Raw genomic sequence first — 17,245 nt, forward strand, 5'->3', positions numbered from 1 at the left:
AACACAGTGAAATCCCATCTCTATTAAAAATACACAAAAATAAAAAATAAAAAAAAGCTAGGCGTGGTGGCAGGTGCCTGTAATCCCAGCTACTAGGGAGGCTAAGGCAGAAGAATCGCTTGAACCTGGGAGGCGGAGGTTGCAGTGAGCCAAGATTGCGCCACTGCATTCCAGCCTGGGCAACAAGAACAAAACTCCGTCTCAAAAAAAATAATTAATTAATTAATTAAGATGAAACGATGTTTAGAAAACTTCGTTTCTTGCTTACACAAGTTTGCTCTCCTTGTTCTTCAAAACCAGTGAAGCAATACAAAGTTAGATAAAAGATAAAATTGGTAATCTCCCAGCCCCTTTCCATTCCTCTCCAAGGCCTCCTACAAGATGAGAAATTGTTACATATTTTTGTGCCCCCCAAAAACATAAATACAAATATATTGGAAAGGGTTTTGTTGCTCTGTTTTTAGAAAACTTGGTTTAAACTTTACACATTGCTCTGCAACTTATCTCATCTAACAATTTATCAACATCTCCCCCCAAGCGTCAATAACTAAAATCCTAACTCATACTTTAAAAAAGCTACATAGAAGTCCATATAAGGAATAATGTGTTCACATATTTTTCTATTGAGGGAATGGCTATTTTCAATGTTACCATTTCAAACAATGCTGTAATGAGTATCCTTGATATATTTCAAGTGAAAGAAAAAAACTATTTCTACACACATACTTTCCTTGTTGTCCCATGTTTTGATTACTCCCGGTCTTATCATCATCCCTACCTCCCTTGCTCAGAGAATCATCCTCAGGGTTCAGCGTGATGACAGAGAGCGAAGTAATTTGGAGAATGTTAAGATAAGACACGTGATAGTGACTGTTGGTAAATTGAAAATGGCCTGTCTTGGCTGCCTCTCCCAGTCACTTGCACATGCTATCCCCCTCCTCTCCTTACATGTGCTCCCTGTTTTGGTCCCAGCAGCTGCTTCCAACTCAATTGATGTGAAAAGAGTTGCCTACTTTGTCATACTTCTAACCCTGGCAAGTGCAGACAGGCCCAGGAGCTCTCCAAACAATTGGGAAGGAGAAAAAATACATTATCACTGTGAAATAATATAATACAGAGGTATCTAGAGTAAAATGTAAAACTCTCTCTTCATTAAGCCTCAATCCACATTTGCCAGTGGCACTCCCCAGCTCACAAGTGACCACTGTTAGAGGTCTGTTGTACAATCTTTCGGATTTTTCCTAAGCATGTACACATACATGTATATAGTCATATACAGGTATGTATGTTTGGTCCACATACCTGTAATCATACCACATGTTCTGCAACTTGCCCTTTTCACGTAAAAATTTCTTTGATATGTTTCCATACCAGCACATAATAGATTCCTCACATTTTTAAATAATTTTTTTTGAGACACAGTCTCACTCTGTCACCCAGGCTGGAGTGCAGTGGCGCCATCATGGCTCACTGCAACCTCGACCACCTGGGCTCAGGTGATCCTCCCACCTCAGCCTCCCGGTAGCTGGGATTACAGGTGTGCACCACCATACCCAGCTAATTTTTTTGTAGAGATGGGGTTTCACCATGTTGCCCAAACTGTTCTCAAACTCCTAGGCTCAAACAATCCACCCACCTTGCCCTCCCAAAGTGCTGGGATTACAAGTGTGAGCCATCGTGGCTGGCAATTCCTTACACTTTTAAAAGCTTAAAAAAATCCTATGGTAAGACTGTACCACAACTTTTTTTTCCCATTTTGCTACATCTGGACATTTAAGTTGTTCACAGTGTTTTGCCATGTCAAAGAATGCTGCATTGATAACACTGGCAACACATCTCTAATTTTACATACAAGCTAATATTTCTCTAGAATATATACCAATAATTAGAATTGATGGGTTGAAAAGCTTGTGTATTTTAAATGTTAACAGACATTCCCAAATTACCATCTAAAACTGTGTACTAGTTTATAGTATCACCAACAGAGGATAAAAATTCCCATCTACACCCTTCTACCAACATATTTTATCAATATATAAGATAGAACATATTATTGTTTTAATTTATATCTTATTTCCAGAAAAGTTAAACATATCCTCACATGTGCAACTGTTCATTCTTATTTCTTATGAAAGGTATTACCATTTTGATTTTAAACATGAGGGTTCAGAGATGCTAGAGTGACACAACCAGTAAGTAGCAGACATCAAAGCTTTTTTTTTTCTTTTTTTTTTAACAATTTCCCATCAAAACTAGGCCTCTTTTGTCAAGTGTACTTCCCCCTACCAGCAGCCAGCAAACTATAGCCTGTAAGTTAGTAGCCCATATTTTGTAAATCAGGTTTTACTAAAACATAGCCACGCCCATTCATTTAAGTATTGTCTACGGCTGCTTTTGTTCTCCAATGGCAGAGGTGAGTAGTTACAACCATATGGTCTGCAAAGCCTAAAATATTTACTACTGGGGTCTAAACAGAAACAATAACTTGGCCGGGCACAGCGACTCACACCCGTAATCCCAGTACCTTGGGAGGCTGAAGTGGGTGGACTGCTTGAGCCAAGGAGTTCGAGACCAGCCTGGGCAACATGGCAAGATTCCATCTCTACAAAAATTACAAAAACAGCCAGCTGGGGTGGCACACACCTATAGTCCCAGATACTCGGGAGGCTGAGGTGGGAGGACTGCTTGAGCCTGGGAGGCCAAGGCTGTGGTGAACCGTCATTGCACCACCACATTCCAGCCTGGGAGACAGAGTGAGACTTCATGTCAAAAAAACAAAACACACACACACACAAAACAAGAAAACTAAAGAAAAGTTCAAGTCTGGGCACAGTGGCGAAGGCCTGCAATCCCAGTACTTTGGGAGGCCGAGCAAGTCCCCATCTCTACAAAAAATAAAAAAAATTAGGCAAGGCATGGTTGCCCACACCTGTAATCCCAGCATTTTGGGAGGCCGAGGTGGGCGGATCACAAGGTTAGGAGAATCGAGACCATCCTGGCCAACATGGTGAAACCCCATCTCTACTAAAATTACAAAAATTAGCTGGCTGTGGTGGCATGTACCTGTAAACCCAGCTACTCAGGAGGCTGAGGCAGGAGAATCACTGGAACCAGGGAGTTGGAGGCTGCAGTGAGCCGAGATCGTGCCACTGCACTCCAGCCTGGCAACACAGCAAGACTCTGTCTCAAAAAATTAAAAAATTAAAAATTAGCCAGGCACAGGGGTGTGTGCCTGTAGTTCCAGCTACTTGGGAGGCTGAGGCAGGAGAACCAACCAGTTCCAGGTTGCAGTGAGCTATGATCGCACCACTGCACTCCAGAATCTGGGTGATAGAGCAAGACCCTGTCCCAAAACAAAAAAAGAAAAGCTTCTCAGTGGGGATTAGTGATGGTCTAATTGGCCACAGCCAGAGCACGGCTATGTTACAGTATGTGGTTCATTTTCTAATAAATTTATATGCAGTATAGGTCTGGTATATAATCCCAAAGGAAAGAGCCCAAAACACTCAAATGAAGTCAAAAGACTTATCTTTACTTCGGGGTTGCAACACCAAAAGATTTCCTATGCACTACTCTTCATCTTCCTTGTTTCTTTTTTTTTTTTTTTTTTTTTTTTTTTTGAGACAGAGCCTCATTCTGTTGCCCAGGCTGGAGTGCAGTGGTACAATCACAGCTTACCACAGCCTCAACCTCCCAGGCTCAAGCGATCCTCCTTCCTCAGACTCCTGAGTAGCCGGGACCACAGGTGGGAGCCACCACACCTGGCAAATTTTTGTATTTTTTGTAGAGACAGGGCCTTGCCATGTTGCCTAGGCTCATCTCAAACTCCTGGGCTCAAGCAATCCTTCTGCCTCTGCCTCCCAAAGTGCTGGGATTATAGGCATGAGCCACCTTGCCTGGCCCCTTATTTAATTTTGTCTAATGGGAAACAAACAAATCTGGTTCCAACTGTCCTTCAGTGATTTTGGCAATGTAGTTCCTACCCACACACCACAATAATACAAAACCAAAGCAAGCTCCACCATGTCTACTGCTAAACACCCCCAACAAACACACATACACACCACACCACCCCACACCCCACCCCCACCCCACACCACACCACACAACCCAACACAGGTGTCTCCTTCCCTTTTGCTAGCAGATTCGCTAGGAAGCAGCTGAACATTTCCAGCATGTCAAGGGCCCCTGACCATTGTGGGAAAGGAAGGCCAATTCTCCCCTCTAGATTGTACCCTTCTGAAAATCCTGGCCATGAAAGAAGTCATTTCTACAGAGAATTTTAAGCCATTCAATTCCTGTATGGCAGGCAGGGAAGGTGTCATCCTCCCCATTTCATCAGTGGAGGAACTCAGTGTAACTTGTTTCATTTCCTCTTACTTCAAAAGGTCACTTTAAGTAACAGGGTCATTTAGGTAATATCAGTGATCTTTTCAATTTCTCCTCGCATTCTCTCCCAAATTTTGGTTTTACAAAATAATGATTAAAAAAAAAAAAACGGTGGCTCACGCCTGTAATCCCAGCACTTTGGGAGGCCGAGGCGGGCGGATCACAAGGTCAGGAGATCGAGACCATGGTGAAACCCCGTCTCTACTAAAAATAGAAAAAATTAGCCAGGCGCAGTGGCAGGCGCCTGTAGTCCCAGCTACTCGGGAGGCTGAGGCAGGAGAACGGCGTGAACCCGGGAGGCGGAGCTTGCAGTGAGCCGAGATTGCGCCACAGCACTCCAGCCTGGGCGACAGAGAGAGACTCCGTCTCAAAAAAAAAAAAAAAAAAAAAAAAAAAAAGCTATCATACTCTCCAGGAAATTTAACTTAATATAGAATTTTGAATGAGAAATTAATAATCAAAGAACAGTGCATTTTAGGCGGGGTGCAGTGGCTCACGCCTGTAATCCTAGCACTTTGGAAGGCCAAGGCAGGTGGATCACCTGAGGTCAGGAGTTCGAGACCAGCCTGGCCAACATGGTGAAACCCTGTCTCTACTTAAAATACAGAAAATTAGCTGGGTGTGGTGGTACGCACCTGTAATCCCAGCTACTTGGGAGGCTGAGGCAGGAGAATCGCTTGAACCCGGGAGGCGGAGGTTGCAGTGAGCTGAGATCGCGCCATTGCACTCCAGACTGAGGGACAAGGGCGAGACTTCGTCTCAAAAAACAAACAAACAAAGAACAGTGCATTTTCTTACACAAATAAACAGGTATTAAGTGGTTCTCTGGATAGGAACTTGGCAATACATATCAACCTTAATGCCTGTAATCCTAGCACTTTGGGAGGCTGAGGCAGGTGGATCACCTGAGGTAAGGAGTTCGAGACCAGCCTGACCAACACGGAGAACACTGCCTTAAAAAAATACAAAATTAGCCAGGCGTGGCAGCACATGCATGTAATTCCAACCACTCGGGAGGCTGAGGCAGAAGAATTGCTTGAACCTCGAAGATGGAGGTTGCAGTGAGCTGAGATCGCGCCATTGCACTCCAGCCTGGGCAACAAGAGTGAAACTCCATCTCAAAAAAAAAACAAAAAACAAAAAACAAAACCTTGATATTTGGGCCAGGTGTGGTGGTGGCACATGCCCAAAATCCCAGCACTTTGGGCGACTGAGGTGGAAGGACTGCTTGAACCCAGGAGTTCAAGACCAGCCTAGGCAACATAGTGAGACCTCATCTCTACAAAAAAACAAAAAATTAGCCAGGTATGGTGGTGCACACCTGTGGTCCCAGTTACTCGGGAGGCTGATGTGAGAGGATCACTTGAACCCCAGAAGGTTGAGACTGCAGCGAGCTGTGATCACACCACTGCACTCCAGCCTGGGTGACAGAGTGAGACCCTGTCTCAAAACAAACAAAGAAACAAAGAAACAAAAATGTTCATATTTGGCAGGGTATGGTGGCTCACACTTGCACCAGGAGGATCTCTTGAGGCCAGGAGTTCGAGACCAGCAATCTTCTCGCCTTAGCCTCCCAAAGTGCTGGTGCTAGGATGACAGGCATGAGCCACTGCACCCAGCCTAAACTAGTAAATTTTGTTATGTACATTTTACCAAAATTAAAAAAAAAAAAAAAAAAAAAAGCTGGCTGGGTACAGTGGTTGAAGCCTATCACCCCAGCATTTTGGAAGGCCAAGTTAGGATTGCTTAAGCCCAGGAGTTCAAGACCAGCCTGGGCAACACAGTGAAACCATGTCTCTACAAAAAATTTAAAAATTAGTCAGGTGTGGTGGTGCACACCTGTAGTCCCAGCTACTCAGGAGGCTAAGGTGGGAGGATCACTTGAGTCTCAGCTTGGGAGGCTGAAACTGTAATAAGCTGTGATCATACTACTGCACCCTAGCCTGGGTAATAGAGTGAGATCTTGTGGTCAAAAAAAAAGAAGCTCATGTTCTTTCATCAAACAATTCCAATCACAGAAATAAAAGTTTAGGAAACAATCTGAAATACAAAGATATATGGACATTAACAGAATTATTTATCATTCTGAAAAACTGAAGAAAAACTAAATATCTAACAATAACTTAAATTATGACATGAATATACATATGATGAAATCTTAAGCAGTCACTTAAAATGTTTTAAATAAGTTTGGCTGGGTACAGTGGCTCACGCCTATAATCCCAGCACTTTGGAAGGCTGAGGTGGGAGGATTGCTTAAGCCCAGGAGTTCAAGACCAGTCTGGGCAACATAGTGGACTCCACTTCTACAAAAAATAAAAACAAAAAAATTAGCTGGGCATGATGGCATGCACCTGTAGTCCCAGCTACTTGGGAAGCTAAAGCAGGAAGATCACTTGAGCCCAGGAGCTCAAGGCTACAGTGAGCTAGGACTGCAATGGTACCACTGCACTCCAGCCTGAGTGACAAAGCAAGGCCCCATCTCTGAAAAAAAAAAAAAAAAGTTTTAAATAATTTTAATGACATAGGGAAATACTCAAGAAATGCTGAATTTTAAAAGCAGGATATAGGCTGGGTGCAGTGGCACATGCCTGTGATCCCAGCCCTTTGGGAGGCCAAGGCAGGTGAATTGCTTGGGCTCAGGAGTTCAAGACCAGCCTGGGGAACATGGTGAAACCCTATCTCTACAAAAAATACAAAAATCAGCCGGGCACAGTGGCATGCACCTGTAGTCCCAGCTATTTGGGAGGCTGAGGTAGGAGGATCGCTTGAGCCCAGGAGGTTGAGGCTGCAGCGAGCTGTGATCGTAACAGTGCACTCAAGCCTGGGTGAGAGGGTGAGACCCTGTCTCAAAAAAAAAAAAAAAGAAGGCAGGATAAAACTATTATGGTATGGCCCCATTTTTAAAACTATATATACAAATATTTATAGACAGATAGATATATCATATACATATCTATCCCTCTCCCCACATACTTGTGAGTTTGCATATGTGTATGTATACTTGTAAGGAAGTATACCAAATAGTGTTCATTTCCGAGTTGTAGAATTATGGGGTGCCTTTTACTTTCTCCCTTAACACATTATTTTTCATGTTTTCTAAATAGTACCATCATATACAATTAGGAAAAAATTAGTTTCATATTGTTTAATCTAGTAATCTATTTGTAGATATGTATCATTAAAAAAAACGAAAAACATAGACAAAAACTTATGCATAATAATGTTCATGTAAAGATACACAAAAAACTATTAATATATAATGGTTACTTCTGCAGGGCAGAACTAGGGCAAAGACTTTTTGGAGACTTGTTATATCTATTACAAAAATGATTTGAAAAAAAATTCCATTATTATTTTAAAAAACCTGAAAGCATATAAAAATCCTATATGATAGACTATTATGCAGCCATTACAAATATTTATGAAGAGTATATATAAATGTATATAATGAAAAAATGGTAAATGGGGAAAAAAGCAGAATATAAAATTTTAGGTAATATATGATATGGAAATTGCAAAACCAGAAATACTCAAGCACAAAATACTAAAAGAAACTATGCTAAAATAAGAACAGTAGTTTTCTCCAGATAGTGGGATTATGGGTGATTTCAGTTTTCTTCCTTATACTTCTCTGTGTTTTTCACATGTCCTAGAATGAGTATATACTATTTTCCAATCAGGCTCAAAAAATATTTTTGGTTTCTGCCCTATAATGAAAAGCCCGCTCCTTGTGAGAAATTTTATCCACAAAGAATTATCAGTAGTAAGCAATCCACTAGCAATAAGACTGTTCATAATGTATATGCCTAAGAAAATCATCTTTGGTGGGTAGTGAGCTCAGTTTAAAGGGACACAGCTCGGACCACTTCCTGCCTTCTTGCTTTTGGAGTTGTTTTAGTAAATATAACTGAGGAATCAAGATCCCAAACAGGAGATGCCTGACAAACTTTATACTGTATTATAAGAACCAGGACCACCACCTTCTCTCAACCTAACCTCTAAGACTTTACACTGAAGAACAGACAAGACTTAAATAACATAGATTGGGTCATGTTAGTCTGTAAATCAAAAACACTTAATAGCTAATTCCATGAAGAATAAAATCCAAATCTCTTAGCATGACACTTAAGGTTCTCTAAGATCCAACCCTCAAAATTTCCTCCCCAGCCTCATCTTCAGTTCATTCCCTAAAATATCCTCTATCTCAGGCACATTTTCCCCATATACGCCAGGCATTTTCCAAGCTCTGTGCCTTTGCCCATGGTGTGACCTCCATCAAATGCCCTGTCTCCTAAACCTACTGAACTCCTATTATTCCTTTACAACCTAGCTAAAATGCCTTCTCCCTTCAGAAACTCTCCTTATCGCTCCCACAATCAGGAACAATTGTTCTTTCCTCTACATGCTCCCATATTGCTTGTTCCTCTGCAAACTTAATTACAATCCTCCCTGGGTGGATGCTAGCTGTAATATTTGTTTCATTTTACTAAACTCCTGGAGGGCAGAAACCATTTTAAAATCATTTCTACTCCTGCACACTGCTTGCACACAGTAGGTACTAAATATGCTGCCTGAGTAAATGACAGCCAATTGGCCCTAATCTGAATTCTTTCAGTGGTACAGCCATGGATGGCAAATTGTCAAAGAAGCTAGTCCCTCTAATTGCAAGTTATATACGTAGCATGAGTGACCAGCAGAAAATGTCAAGGGCTTGCCACTTTATGAGGACTGGCAAGATGACTACGTTTACACAATCCTAATTAAAACTAAAGGGCACTGAGGGAAAAGAAGAGAAATAGGGAGATTAAGAGGTGTGGATTCTACAGGTCACCTCCTCTCCTTAGTGAGCTTGCTAGGCACTAGGCTGGAAGATCTGGGCTACAAAGTAGCCTATTTTATCTTTGGGGTCACCTGTAGGATCTAAGCATTGAAAAGCAACTGATTAGGACACTTTGTCCTCCAGCAATTGGCCCTGCTCTTGGGCATTAACTTCTAATTCTGGTACATAAGGCTCTTCTTTCTCTAAATGAACCCCACTGTACCAATTATGAGGAGAATCCCTTTAAAGAAAGGCTTGAAATTAGTAACAGCAGGAAACAAAGTCTCACAATTGTCTGAATCACAATATCTACACTGTCCATTTTGATGAAATTCACCACCACCTCCTTCAAACAATAAGTCCTACCAAGGAATGACTTTTCTCAGGACTAACATGACCTGTGATTGTTTTTCAGCAGCAAGCTTCCAGTGCCTGCTTTTCATTAAATAGCTACTTAATGTTTGATCATCCAGCTGTGACTCTAAGTAGAGAGTAAAGTAACTATAATTTAGGAAGTAAAAAGGAAATTCCACTCCTACCCCAAGTCCAGTAGTCAAACAGCTTAGAATAGACATTTCTCTACCTCAGACCTCCTTAGGCTTATCCAATTTTCAGATCTAGAACTTTTAGCATCTCTTAACTTTTCCAATATAAAAATGAGGAAAACAATGTTTAAAGAAAGAAAGGGAACTGCAAATGATTATACAGTAACTTAGTGACAGAATCTTTTGAACAGGCTGTCTAATACCTCATTTTACTGATCAGTTTTCAAGACCACCATTTCCAGGAACAGATTACAGGGCACTATAATATAATCAGCTTAATTTGCATATATTCAAGGTAACAGCCCCTATGCTTGACCCCTTCACCATCTTCCTGCCTACCTTTTTTCAAACCCACAATGGCTAACAACAAAAAACAAATCAATGTAGTGATTTAATACATCATTTCTCCCTAAAACAGACTGGAGCTACCAAACCATCTGCTTCAGCCTCACCACCTAGGACTCATCTTGATTGATTTGGGTATGCTGGTGGGCAGTGGTTGCCATAGCCTGAAGAACTCTTCCAACTCTTTCTGTGGGTCTTCTGGAGATGGGACTGCAACGGGCTCCTCAGCTGCAGTTTCCTATAGAGCAACATGTTTCAACTCTTTTCAGCCCTCAACACACTTGTGATTTGGGAAAAGTACCAGGAGAAAGACCAGTTTTTGGCAGGGTGCAGTGGCTCACGCCTGTAATCCTAGCACTTTGGGAGGCCAAGGCAGGTGGATCACTTGAGGTCAGGAGTTTAAGACCAGCCTGGCCAACATGGTGAAACCCTGTCTCTACTAAAAATACAAAAAATTAGCTGGGCATGGTGGCACATGCCTGTAATCACAGCTACTAGGGAGGTTGAGGCAGGAGAACCGCTTGAACCCGAGAGGTAGAGGTTACAGTGAGCCGAGATCCCGCCATTGCACTCCAGCCTGGGTGACAGAGACCCTGTCTACAAAAAAAAAAAACGAAGGGCCAGTTTTCTCCACTATCTAGTCACCCCAATGTATAAGCAAGCATATGCACAGTCACTATAAAGGAAAGTGACTTGTTTTCCAGCAGACATTTCTAATCTTATTAAATCAAATGAAAACTGCAATCAAAATACTCTCTTTAGGAAGTTATTTACTTATTCTAACAAAACACTTCTTTGGGAGCTGCTTTTAAAGTCTACTCCATGTGAGACAAACAGAAAAATTCGGTGTTACTGTTTTATAGTCACACCTCATTCTTCACCAAAAAAGGTATGGCCTTGCATGATTTTTTGGCTCACGGCATCTTCTGGCTGTTTCTAAAAACTGAATCCACCAAGCTAAGAGTAAAGATGTGCTACCTCTGAGCATACTCAAAGATTGGCTCAGAGGTAATCTGAGGCAATGACACCATCACCAAAGGAAATCTAAAGGCTGAGAACACAATTACTTTGAAGGGGTCAAACTTATAAACATTGTAATTGCCCCATAATTACAATCAAGGGGGCAAGACATGTACAATATCTGTCACATTTGTTCAACTATTACATTACTTTATAATTACACATTATATAATGATAAATTTCGGCCCTGGAAGAAATCTTCAAGATCATATAATCCAAACTGTCCCTTTATACATATGAGAAAAGTTTAGTCCATTGACGTTATGCAATTTGTCCCTGGTCACACATCTGGTTAGCAACAGTCAGGATGAGAAACCCAGACACCCGAACTCCCAGCATAATGCACCCACACATACTTATGCATACAGCTCCTCCTCCCCTGCTTCTCACTTCCTTCATTCCCCTGATCAAAAGGGACATAAATAACTTGGGACACTAAAGTACACCAAGAATGGTTCTGAAACCCAGTAGTGGAGAAATAATGGCTTAAAGAACAGGACTTCTCTGCAGTGGCCTCAATGGCCAATGTTTAGTGTCTGGCTCACAAGAGTTCTGGGCAATCTACCTCAGAGCAAGGTCCAAAGAAAACCTCTGGACACCACCCTACCACAGTTAGAAAAATATCTTTATTAAACCTCTCTGCTCTCCTCCTACGGTAACCTGTTTGCTTCAAATAATTCAAAGACAGTCATTTTGAAGAACCTGAGTCAGGGAAAAAGTAAATAGTAGAGCTCCTGCTCAGGACAAATCTGACCTATGAAAAAGTAAAGGGCAGGAACCATTTTGACTTACCTCCTGGTAGAAGCCTCCACACACTAGAACAGGATGATCCCCGGCAGTCTGGCTTTGTTTCCACCTAGGGAAGGGGCAAAGGGACAGGAATGATTATTCATTCCCCTAACCCACCCGCTCTTGGTCAGCTCAGCCTCACAGTATCCTGGGCAACCCCAGCATTCTGTGGATCGGACAGCAAGCAGAAGGGAAGCCATGCAGGCCAGGTCAATGAGGTGAGTCAGTGGCAGAGCAGGAAGAGTCACTGGGGCAGAAATTCTGGCCTTCCGTGGCAAGACTGCCAAGCCACACCCACACTTGGTCAGCACTGTGAAGGCCCTGCCCTCTTAGGATTTCAGTCTCTAAGTCAGAAAGCTGCTTCCTCAGGAGGCCCCACACCACTCTCATTTTCAAGTGTCTCTCCTCCTCCTCAAAAATCTTCCACAGTTTTCTTCTCCCTAAAGCATCTTATCTAAATTCTTTGGCTTAACTTTCCAAATCCTCCATTATATGGCCTCAAGTCATTTATTCAACCTTATTTCCCACTATTCTACAGAATACACTCTGAATTGATCAAGCCAATCTTCCCACTTCTCTCTGCCTGAGCCAAGCCTTTTCTCATTTCCCTGCCTTCAATTACCCAGGAGTGGTAAATTCAAACGTCGTCAGGGGTCAGGCAAGTAACAGAAACAAATGATCCAGGCAAGGTGCAGTGGCTGACAGCGGTAATCCCAGCACTTTGGGAGGCTAAGGTGGGCGGCTCACTTGAGCTCAGGAGTTCGGGACCAGCCTGGGCGACATAGAAAAACTCTGTCTCTACAAAAACACAAAAATTTAGCCGGGTGTGGTGGATTGAGCCTGGGTTCTACCTACCTGGGAGGTTGCAGTGAGCTGAGACTGCACCACTGGACTCCAGCCTGGGCAAAGGAGCGAAACCCTGTATCCAAACAAAACAAAACAAAACAAAACAAAACAAAATGATCCAGCGGGGCACACGGCAGATCCAGGAAACGCTGCACTCCCGTAAAGGCATTCAAATATTTTAATTCAAATATTTATGTGGTATCTCATTGTGAGCATCATAGTAACCTTTTTTTTGAGACGGTGTCTCGCTCTGTTGCCCAGGCTGCAGTGCAGTGGCTGGATCTCAGCTCACTGCAAGCTCCGCCTCCCAGGTTTACGCCATTCTCCGGCCTCAGCCTCCCGAGTAGCTAGGACTACAGGCGCCCACCACCTCGCCCAGCTAGTTTTTTTGTATTTTCTAGTAGAGACGGGGTTTCACCGTGTTAGCCAGGATGGTCTCCATCTCCTGACCTCGTGATCCGCCCGTCTCAGCCCCCCAAAGTGCTGGGATTACAGGCTTGAGCCACCGCGCCTGGCCACAGTAACCTTTTAAATAGTTATTAATACTTTATCTTGCAAATGAGGAAACTTCTCCAAGGTTAGGTAACTGGCAAAATGCTGGGCACAGTCTCTAGACCTGTCTGATGCCAAAGCAAGAGCTCTATACTATTAGGCTTCTAGCAGTACAAACACCATGGAAGATACAGAACCCTCAAAGTCACTTTTCATGATACACAACCTTAATAGTAGGATGGGAAGCCCAAATCACAGCTTATCTAACCATATCCCAACTGCCTCCAATTCTGTTCATCTTCCAAACCCCATCTTTCTGCCAAAGTATTTCATTCCTAGTTATTCCAAGTCCTACTGAATTCCTTCTTCTGTAAATTCCTACAGGGTTTATAGATTAGATAGAACAAATAAGTGCAAAATTATATACTGTCTTACAAAATCAGATACTGCTTCTATGTATTTTAGTGTCAGCCTCATCAAACTATTGTATTAAACTATATAGTTCTTCTACCAAAAACGCCTAACCTGAATCTAATCCAGAAGAAACAATCAGACAAATGCTATGAAAGATAAAAAGGCATTCAGATTAAAAAAGAACTGTTCAAAGTTAAAGCAGACTAAAGATATGACAGTCATGACAACTAAGTGCATAAATACATGCGTGATCCTTCAGTGAATCCTGAATTTTAAAAAACTCAATAAAAAACATCATTGGGAAAATACAAGAAATCTGAATAAGTACTATACATTGGATGCACTGAATCAATGTTAAGTTTCCTGAGTGTTAATAGTACTGAAGTTACACAGGAAGATACCTTTTTCTTATGAAATACTTTTTTTCTTATGAAATGTTGAAATAAGGATTAAATAATATGATATTTACATCTAACAGTCAAAAAGATTCAGAAAAGGATAAATAGAGAGCAAATTTGGCAAAATGTTAATAGGGAAGCTAAATGAAAAGTATGTAAGTATTTGTTATATTATTTTGCAAAATATCTATAGGTTTGAAAATTTTCAAACTAAAAAAATTTAGTAAGGAGGGAAATCCTGTATTATATACTTTTTTATATACTCAGATCTGTGACAGATATAATAGGCACTCATTACATTAGGTATCTGCTCACTACCTAAGAAAACTGGGCATTTGGAGGTCAGCAATCAGAGTCCACTTTGCTGCAGCTCATGAGGGGTATAGCAGGAAATTCTTAGGGAATAAGAGGTTTCTCCAAAACTCACATTGTCTCACCACAGGAAATCTAGAAAAGCAGGCAATTACCTCACTTCTCATTGAGGCCATCACAGAAGTACAGGCACTGAACAAATGCCCACTCACAGGGCTGAATGCAGCTGCTGCCCACACGTTGGTACCCAGTGGTAGGGTGGATACAATGTGACCTCAGAGGACCAAGTGTTGAGGTCACATTGCATCCACCTTGCCACCGGGTACCAAAAATTTGACAGCATGCAAAACAAGTGTCTCTGGCCAGTCACAGGAAGGCACTCAAGTATCAAATAAACATGCCTGAAATACATGCAGTCTTTCCTTCTCACCAGATAAACCAGTTCTCAGCTGCAATAAAGCAGAAGAAATCTGCAAGGCTGAATCACTGGCATTTCCTGTGCAGACTTCAAAGAAACTGGCCCTTCAATAGGACAGAAAGAGCAGGCGACACAGCTGCCAAAAGAGGCCTCAACCCAGGATCATGCTATGCAATGATGCCTTCTCTCCCTTCTACAGCCATCAGATACATCATTTTTACTTTTGCCAAATGGCCCCTTATTAGGGCGACTGATTATCTAATGGTCAACCCTTTACCTTGGTTCTCTCCTCCCCTCAATGAGACCCAAGATACTGGCCTTCCAGACAGCTTCTCCCCCAATTTTCCAGAGAAATAGTCAAAACCATTCCCCTAAAACCTCTGTTAACTGGAGTAAAATGTATAGTGCTGTGACATGGAATTTGCTTCTCAAACCTATCAGGTTTAGCCTTTTTACCAAAGACTTAGAATGAAAACCTAGAAGGCCTGCTTGACAAGCTTTGGCATTAAACTGTGAATCATAGACAATACAATGTTTTTAGATTTAACCAGGCAAGAAGATCTCAATAGGTCTGATGTTACCAAAAAATAAGAAATAATGTAACAGAATTAAGTATAAAGTCCTGTATTTAGAATAAGAAAACCAAATCAACAATCATAGAATAGTAGAGACTGGTACAGAAGTTCAAACTGCTATAAAAAGGCTGCCTTTGGCCAGATGCAGTGGCTCACACCTGTAACCCCAGCACTTTGGGAGGCTGAGGCGGGTGGATCACTTGAGGTCAGGAGTTCAACACCAGAGTGGCCAACATGGTGAAACCCTGTCTCCACTAAAAATACAAAAATTAGGCCAGACGCAGTGGCTCATGCCTGTAATCCCAGCACTTTGGGAGGCCAAGGCGGGTGGATCACCTGAGGTTGGGAGTTCGAGACCAGCCTGACCAACATGAAGAACCACCATCTCTACTAAAAATACAAAAAAAAAAAAAAAAAAAAAAAATAGCTGGGCTTGGTGGCACATGCCTGTAATCACAGCTACTCAGGAGGATGAGGCAGAAGAATCACGAACCTGGGAGGCAGAGGTTGCGGTGAGCCGAGATTGCGCCATTGCACTCCAGCCTGGGCACCAGGAGTGAAACTCCGTCTCAAAACACAAAAAAATCCCCAAAAATTAACCAGGCAGTAGTGGTGTGCGCCTGTAATCCCAGCTACTCAGGAGGCTGAGGCAGGAGAATCACTCGAACCTGGGAGGCAGAAGTTGCAGTGAGCAGAGATTGCACCACTGTACTCCAGTCTGGGCAATAGAGCGAGGGTCCATCTCAAAAAAAATAAAAAGAAGTAGTTTCTGTAAAGTACTTAGAACAGTGCCTAGTTCACAGCATATACTGGAAGAAAAAAAAAAGTCACCTATTGCTATTACTAACTGTTGATAGAACAGATCAGGCTGGGTGTGGTGGTTCATGCTTGTAATCCCAGCACTTTGAGAGAATTGCTTGAGCTCAAGAGTTTGAGACCAGCCTGGGCAACATAGCGAGACCTCGTCTCTACTAAAAATAAAGAGTTGCCAGGCACAGTGGCGTGCACCTGTAGTTCCAGCTACTCAGGAGGCTGAGGTGGGAGGATAGCTTGAGTCCAGGAGATTGAGGCTGCAGTGAGCTATGATGACGCCACTGCACTCCAGCCAGTGACAGAGCAAGACCCTGTCTCAAAATAACAAGCAGGCTGGGTGCAGTGGCTCACGCCGGTAAACCCAGCACTTTGGGAGGCCGAGGTGGGTGGATCACCTGAGGTCAGGAGTTCAAGACCAGCGTGGGCAACATGGTCAAACCCTGTCTCAACTAAAAATACAAAAATTAGCCAGTTGTGGTGTCACATGCCTTTAATCCCAGCTACTCGGGAGGCTGAGGCAGGAGAATCGCTTAAGCCTGGGAGGCAGAGGTTGTAATGAGCCAAGACTGTACCACTGCACTCCAGCCTGGGTGACAAGAGTGAGACTCCATCTCAAAATAAACAAACAAATAAATAAAATAAAACTAATAAATACAAAAAACAGACCAGATAACCTGAACACCTTCCTATTAAATATGCCTGGAAGTGCTCAGAAAAATATAATAAACATCCTTTTAGACTGTGCCAGCTATTAAGGTATTGTCTCTCAGCTCCAAATCTACCGTTATGCTCCGCTTTGTGATGCTGGGGCCTGGACTCCACTAAACCCCATTTCGCATTTGCCAGCGGGCTCCCTGTCAACAGGGAGTGATAAAGGGAAAACAGAAGACAAGAGAAAGCTACAAGAGACTTCCTCCTTCCTGTAGCCTGATGTTTCTTGACAACAGAAGTTGGTTCTTCCCAGTTGCTTTCTAACCTCCCAAAACCAGCCTCCTGCCCCTCAAAGGCACCAGCATCAGCTAAGTAAGGCTCAACAGAAGCCAGCTCCTCCAGGTTCCTCCTATGAG

General features: G+C 42.6%; 1 protein-coding gene across 5 annotated transcripts in view; it reads right to left on the minus strand.

Moving 5' to 3' along the window:
* The window catches only part of NUMA1 (nuclear mitotic apparatus protein 1), a 79,843-nt gene that overhangs the window by 57,123 nt on the left and 5,475 nt on the right, over positions 1-17,245 (minus strand). For 2 of the 5 annotated variants that reach the window (XM_008019992.3, XM_038004895.2), the window contains exon 2: positions 11,914-11,977. The gene's annotated coding sequence lies outside the window, so the exon portion shown is untranslated. Of the gene's footprint in view, positions 1-5,024; positions 5,123-11,913; positions 12,155-12,765; positions 12,830-17,245 lie in introns of those variants that run through there. The other 3 variants (XM_073019066.1, XM_073019049.1, XM_038004900.2) reach the window with 3 other exon arrangements.

This window comes from Chlorocebus sabaeus, chromosome 1, assembly GCF_047675955.1.
Source record: "Chlorocebus sabaeus isolate Y175 chromosome 1, mChlSab1.0.hap1, whole genome shotgun sequence".
Classification (NCBI taxonomy): Eukaryota; Metazoa; Chordata; class Mammalia; order Primates; family Cercopithecidae; genus Chlorocebus; species Chlorocebus sabaeus.